Here is a 7,691-nt window from a genome sequence, read left to right as displayed (position 1 = left end):
GTTGTGTCAATGGCTGAGATTAATTCGCAAATTCATCTTAGGGTCTGTTAGTAAAAATTATGTTAGGGTGGATCAACAGCAACTAAGCAATAATTCAAATTAAACAACTTAAACATGAACAATCAGGCAATTATGGTTTTGGTTGGAATGCCTCAAAAGAATGAGGACTTCTTTGGATCAATGGCAACAAAATAAATAAGAAGAAATAACACACTTTTTCTATCATCTGATGGTAACAAAGTAGATAAGATAAACAAAAGTAATTTCAAATTGAAATCACCAAGGCTCATCCAGTTGCAGAGTACAAATCATAGTAGAAGAAACTACTCCTAAACTAAGAAAGCTACTTCTATATTACAATGAACTACTCCTAGGTTGAAAAAGCTAAGTTGTTATGTTGTTGATGATGTCCTTTCTCTCTGCAAGCTTTTGGCCTTTATAGTTCTTCCTTGCCATGCCCCCATGATATCTCCAATCTGTAACTGCTACTATGTAATTGCTGTAACTGCTTCCTGACTTCTAGGCTGTCAAACCTTTCCAATCCTACATTTTGTCCTGTCAAACTGCTTCCCCTTTAAGATGCCACACACCTCTCAGTCTTTTGGACCTTCCATCGACAGAAAAAGAGACTCCCACCTTGCACTTTCCTCTTTTTGCAAGTCACCCACTAAGCCTATGACTTAGCCAATAACTGCTTTATCACCAATATTGTTTAATGCACATTTATCAATCTCTCCCACATCACTTACCCTCTCTCACAGCTGTTGAACCCTCACTTGATTTTGCCACATGTTGTATCCCAACTGGTCCACCTATCGACATGAATTTTACGAAAATGGGTGCAAACAGGGTCAAGATTTCTTTAATCCCCACCAATCCACCTTCTTTTTCTCCCACTTTTTTTTTTTTTTCACTCATGCATTCTCTCTCCTACCCACTCACTTACCATCTTTTCTTCTCTTTTTGTTCATTCATACATTCTCTCTCTCTTCTACTCACTTTCCTTTTTATTTATTTTTATTTTTTATTTTCCTTTTTTTTTAATTTTCCTCCCTATTTTTTTTTTAAATTTTCTCATTTTTGTTCACTTATTTTATTTACACCATACCTTTAGGCACATACATACACTAATAAATAAAAAATATAGAATGTGCTTAATTGTATACATCGCGTGGATCAAATTACTTTTTTATATATTTTATTTTTTGTCTATCTTATTGATGCCTCAATATTAATTTATATTTAATTTCTTATTTAACATGAAATTACTTATTACAAAACATTTATATTTAATTTAAATTTTATATACATATATATACAATATAAATTGCACTGACATCTTCTAAGATTTCTGTTTAATACAAATTCCCTCCTTATATTTGAAAAATTACATTCCCTATCTAAGGTTTGTAATCTCATTGTAAATTGTCCCCTGAATTGTTGACGTCATACTCTAAAATTTTCTAAATGACCATCTTGTCCTTTTTCCTACCATTTCTTTTTCCTATTGTCGTGACTACATTTTACAACTTTTCATCACTAAATTCTACCTAAACATATTCCTATTGAGTGATTATAGCGACCCCGGTCTTTTCCCATTTGATTATTGTATCCGGACTTGGGTTCCGTAGGTTCTGTTATTGTATAATTGTTGTTGTTGTTCCTTATTTTCTTATTTGAAATTATAGGATGTGTTGGGCAGGTTTGTTTCAGGTTGGTTGGGTTTAGAAACCAAGGGTTGCTGTCCAGGTTTTTGGTTCTTCGCTCGAGCGAGGAGTTGGTCGCTCGAGCGAGGGGTGGCGTCCAGTATGGACCTGTAGCTTTGCATTCTTGGCTCGAGCGAGCTTTTCTTCGCTCGAGCGAGCTAGTTCGTTCTTCGCTCGAGCAATAGTTCCTTCGCTCGAGCGTGTGTCTTATTGCAGACCTGAGGGTTTGAGTTCTTCGCTCGATCGAGCTTTCTTTCGCTCGAGCGAGCTTTGGAGTTATTGGCTCGAGCAAGGCTTCCTTGGCTCGAGCGTAGTTTCTCTGTGTCTGGTAGCTCGAGCGACCAAGTCTTCGCTCGAGCGAGCCTGTCTAGTTTATATACGCAGCAGCGGGTTTTGATCAGTCTTTTCTTATTCTTTTTGGTTCTAAACCCTAGGTCCGACTTTTCTCTCTCCCTACTCACCTTCTCTCTTAGATTTGATCCACTTAGAGTGTGTTTCTACCCTAGATCCTTCATTAAAAGGGTAGATTGAGTCGAGGGCTTCCATTTAATCTGAACATTTGGCAATTTGGAGCACTTTGGTGTTTGGGTATTCATCTCTGTCTTCTCCTTGTGGGTTGTTTTTCTTCGAGGTAGGGATTTTCTACTCCATTTTATAGGTTTTGTTCTAAGTTTTGGTATATTGATATGTTGGGGTTACTTTGATAATTTTGGGAAAAACCCTAGTTGAATTAATAAATTAATTTGTATATTTAGTTCATGGAAATGGGGAATTCATTGATTAAATGGCGTAGTTGGTTAATTTAAATCACTCGTCTATTGAATTGTTGGTATATTTATTTCCAAGTCTAGAAATAACTGTTTTGGGCTATCGGTGGAGGATAGTCGTGCTGGTTGTAGACTCTGCATGTGGATTAGGGATAACTGAAACTAATCATTGATTAAGTCATCAATCTTGACTGTTGAATTAATACAGACATTATGTGTATTGATTGTGTGTTGTGTATGTTATGTGTTTGCATACATTGTTTTGTGTGGGAGGAGATAGGGGATGTACTCCACGGTTTAGGGGAAGATAGGGGATGTACTCCACGGTTTAGGGGAAGATAGGGGATGGACCTCTAAACCGGATTTTGTTTTGGGAGGAGATAGGGGATGGACTCCATTAGCATCACTTTTATGTGTGCTTATTTATATTGAAGTGTTTTTATTGATACAACACTAAAATGTGTATCAAACTGGAAATATGAAGTGTTTTGATTTGAGCCTGAGTCTCATTTGTTTGTTGGTATTGGAAGAATGTGAATTTGATATATATATATGGTTCACTGTTGTAAGTTTGGCCAGGTTCTGAGCCATATTGATAATGTTGAAAAGTAAAACGTATCTTGGTTAACCAATTATTGTATGCTATTGCTTTATTCAATGCTTATATTTGGTTTAGTATATTTCTGCTGGGCTGTGGCTCACCCTTTATGGGAACATCATTTTCAGGTTTAGGTGATAAGCTACCTCCAAGGACTTAGCTTGGGAGGGTTTGGGCTTCTGGATTTTCAAGAAGATTATCTTTAGTTAATTGTTTTTATTTATTTGTACATGTAAACATTCAAGCCTAGGGCTTTCCTTGTAATGAGTTAGAACTCATATTTTTGTATCCAAGTGTTGGCTTGGAAAGATGTAAGCCTGTTGAGCAATTTATCTGATGTTACATGTAATGCTTTTACTTAGTAATACTCTGATGAGTGAATTAATACAATGTTTTCATTAAATAATGCGTGTCAATGATATATATAATGGGTTTATTTTGAGGGCGTTACAGTGATGATATACAAACATAAATTTTATATAGAATTTTCAAACACAATGATATAACTTAATGGTGACCTTTCACTTTAAAACAAAACACCCATAAACATGATTTATATACAATAATATTACTATCACAACATTTTTATGATATTTTTGTATAAATTTTTATATATGAATATAATTTTTCATTTTTATTTGCGCAATTATCTCTAGAATAGATCAATTTAATTTAGATATATTTAAAAAGTATAAAATTTGCACAAAACAATTTAAAAAAATCTATTGAATACAACAAAATAAGATAATGTATTGAATTTATATATATATATATATATTTGTATTTGGTGAATTTAAAAAAAAAACCACAAAATACTATACTTCTTAAGTATATCTAGATTAGGTGTATCTAAAAAATAAAAAATAAAAAATTTCTTAAAATATTAAAAAAATAAAAAAAAATGAAAAAAAAAAAACTCAATCTTTTGTGTGAGTTAAACCAAAGAAGATGATTGATATTTCCTTTGAAATGACATGAACAAAATATATGTATTATTTTATTATTTTATATAAGAGGCAAATATGTCAATTTAATTTAACAAGGGGGTAAGTGTAATTTTTTAAATGTGAGGAGGGATCTGTATTAAACAGAAATCTCAGGGGGTGTCAGTGTAATTTACCCAATTCAAAAATAATATTAAAGAAAAAAATCAGAGTGGTGGCTAAGAAGGAGAAGAGGTGACTGGGGTAGGAAATCATCGCCGTTATTCGGCCATGAATGAAGGTAGAGATAGGTTGCCGATGTTGTAAATTGTTAGGTTTTATTATTGGCAATCCCGTTTGACAAGGATTTCTTTAAGAAGTTGATTTTCTTCCAAAACTAAGATTACTTTTAGATTTCTATAAGTAATTGGATTTCTTCCAAAACTAGGATTACTTTTGGATTTTCTATAAATAGTTGGTTTTCTCCCAAAACTATTGAATTCCTCCAGATCTTCTTTTTGGTTCTTAAGGTTTATATCTGGGGATATTTTGTTAGTTTTCTTTGATGTTTTATTGAGTATTCAACTTATGGTTTAAAGAGAGTACATCAAAGGTTTTGTTTGCTATACAAAAGAGAGAGTTGTTCTTCGGTGGATTCTAAAGAATTCGAGCCTGAAGCTTTGGTGGATTCTGGGGTGACTCATCGTAAAGACAATTCCGAGGTGAAGACGGGTTGGAAGAGGCACACAGAGGTTGGTTCAATTCGGCGTGGATTCGCTAGGTAATTGAGAGTATACCTGTGTAATTCCTTTAAATCTTGTTAGTGGATTGTTTTGTGGCTGTTGCCCGTGGTTTTTTTATCACAGTTGGAGGTGTCCAATTGTGGTTTTTTTCACGTAAAATCGTTGTGTCTCTTTGTCTTGATTGTTTGATTGGGATTGTTATATTCTGCTTAAAATTGATACATAATCACAAATCAACATCTAGGGGATTTCTAGATTTTTCAATTGGTATCAGAGCGGGTCATTCTATTTTTTTTTTTAAAAAAAATTCTTTTAGAACGAGATCTTGTTTGATTTGTGATAATGGATACAATTCGTGAAGGAAATTCTATGGTTCGACCACCCTTACTTGACGGATCCAATTATTCTTTTTGGAAAGCTCGGATGAGATCTTTTTTAAAATCTATTGATGAAAAAGTTTGGCAATCCGTCATGAATGGGTGGACCGAACCAACAAGTACCGTTGATGGAGTTACAATCCCCAAACCAATTGATAAGTGAGACACAATTGATTACCAAAATAGTAGCTGGAATAGTAAAGCTATCAATTCTCTCTTTTGCGCTGTCACACCTGAAGAATTTAGTCGTATTTGTAATTGTGAAGTCGCAAAAGAGGCTTGGGATATCTTACAAACTATTTATGAGGGCACTCCTTCTGTTAAACGCTCAAAACTTCAAAGGCTCACGTCTAGTTTCGAAAACCTTTCAATGAAAGATAGTGAGACCTTTGATGAATTTTATGCGAAGTTGAGTGACATTGTAAATTCCAGCTTCAATTTAGGTGAAAAAATTCCAGAATCCAAAGTTGTGGGAAAAATTTTGAGATCCTTGCCTGATCGGTTCCAACCAAAAATTACGGCTATTGAGGAGGCTCAAGATGTTGACAACCTCAAGCTGGATCAGTTGGTTGAAAATCTCCAAACTTATGAGGCACACAGGAATTTCAAAAAGAAACAAAAAGATATTGCTTTTAGTAGTGCTCATAAAGTTAGAGAGGATTCTGATGAGGATTGTGATATAGATTCTAGGATTACGGCTGCTTTTGTTAAACAATTTAAAAAATCTTTTTTGAAAAAGAATCCTAATCTTTTGGAATCTACTTATTCTCATAAATCTAAAGGCAAAGATAAACTCAAAATTAATTCTATAGCCAAGAAGGAGAAAGGAAAGATACAGGGGAACTCTGAAAGACTCCAATGCTATGAATGCCAAGGATTTGGCCACTTTGCTCAAGAATGCCCCACTCGGTTGAGGAAGAAGAAAGCCCTCACCATCACTTGGGATGATGAATCAGAATCTGATGAAGATGAAAGTGACAATGAAGATCAAAGCGAAGAGGGACATAAACAATTCCTTGCTTTCACGGCGACTTCCGAAGCTGTAGGACAAACAGATTCTCCAAAGAGGTCAGTTGAGAATATCACTGATGATGAATCCTCGGAGAGTGATCATGAAGAGCTTGAGCAAGCTTATGAAAAGTTGTATAAGGAGTCTCTTAACTTATTCAAATTGAATGACAAACTCACAAAGAAACTCAAAGCATGTGAAAGTGAGAATGTCAAACTTAAGGAGGAGATTTCCGAGGCCATGATTAATGCCATCAAGGTAGCTGATGATCGACAAGTTCTTTGTGCAAAACTGTTGACTTGTGAGACAGAGAGGAATGAGCTGCTGCAAACCCATGCCATGTATGAAGAAAAGATTGAATCTCTCGGGATGTCACAATTTGCTTTGGAAGAACTAATGATCAAGAAAGAGGAAGAGCTCAAGTGTGCTATGGTTACCATTGGTCTTTGGAACAAAGGATCAAAGACTTTGGAGGATATCATTGGGTCTCAACAAATGAGTTGTGACAAGAGTGGCATTGGCTTTGGTGGTAAGAAAGAGCAAAAACAGAGTGCTTCAACATCTCATGATACAAGAACTCAAGGAAAGGGAGAACAAAAAATTTAACATAAGGATGGACTTCTTGAACTTCCTAGAGTTGGTAAGGTAAAGGAAAAAAAGGTACACCCTGTTTTTATTTGTCATCATTGTGGTATGCATGGTCATATTCGACCTTATTGTTATAAGTTGCATGGGAGAGTGTCTCAAAAGGGTGGAAATTCGAATACTTTTTGGGTTAGGAGACAACCTTACATGTCCAGGCAGAATACTAAGATTCATGAGAGTGTTCACAATGCCACGACATTTACCAAGATCGCTAGACCTAATTTTGTTAAGATCAAAAAGATTTGGGTGAGGAAACTTGACTTGTGTTAATTTTGTTTGGTTTAGCTTTTGGATTTTTGTGTGTTGTTTTTAATGAAAAAAAAAAAAGAAAAAAATCCCAAAAAGATTTTCTTAGTATGGTTTTGCAAGCTTGAAATTTTTGAGTGGCCCTTGGTGCATATTGGATTTGATGAGAATATCCATTACATGTTAATATATGTGTGCTTTCTGTGGTCATTACTCGTTTTGGAGTGTGTGTTTTTGATTAGTATGTCTCATTCTGTACACACTCTTGGATTAGTAAATTTTGGAGCCTTCCGCCTTAGTGATTATTTTTTCTCTATGGACTTCTGTTATTAATCTTTTGCGTTTCTAGAGGAATTGACCTATACTAGCATATCATGGGTGATGTTGACTCTTTTAACCACCTACCATCTTTTTGCATCTCCATGGCTTTCCCTTCTATTCTTTGCAGCCTAGGCATGAGGAAAAGGCTACCTCAGAGTCACCAACCAGACCATCCTTATTATATCCATGCTTCTCTGGTTCGGTTTCCATACTCTTGAGCGTGTTAGCCACCAATGATTGTGCAAAAGAAAAAGAAAAAGAAAAAAAAATTATGCAAAAGAAGAAAAAATGTGCAAAAGAAAGAAAGAAAAAAAAAAGAAAAGATTCATTGATTGAGGGGGAGCCTCCGCCTTTAC

This window comes from Camellia sinensis, chromosome 10, assembly GCF_055761805.1.
Source record: "Camellia sinensis isolate YWXY chromosome 10, ASM5576180v1, whole genome shotgun sequence".
NCBI classification, from domain to species: Eukaryota; Viridiplantae; Streptophyta; class Magnoliopsida; order Ericales; family Theaceae; genus Camellia; species Camellia sinensis.
Note: the sequence above shows the minus strand (reverse complement) of the source record.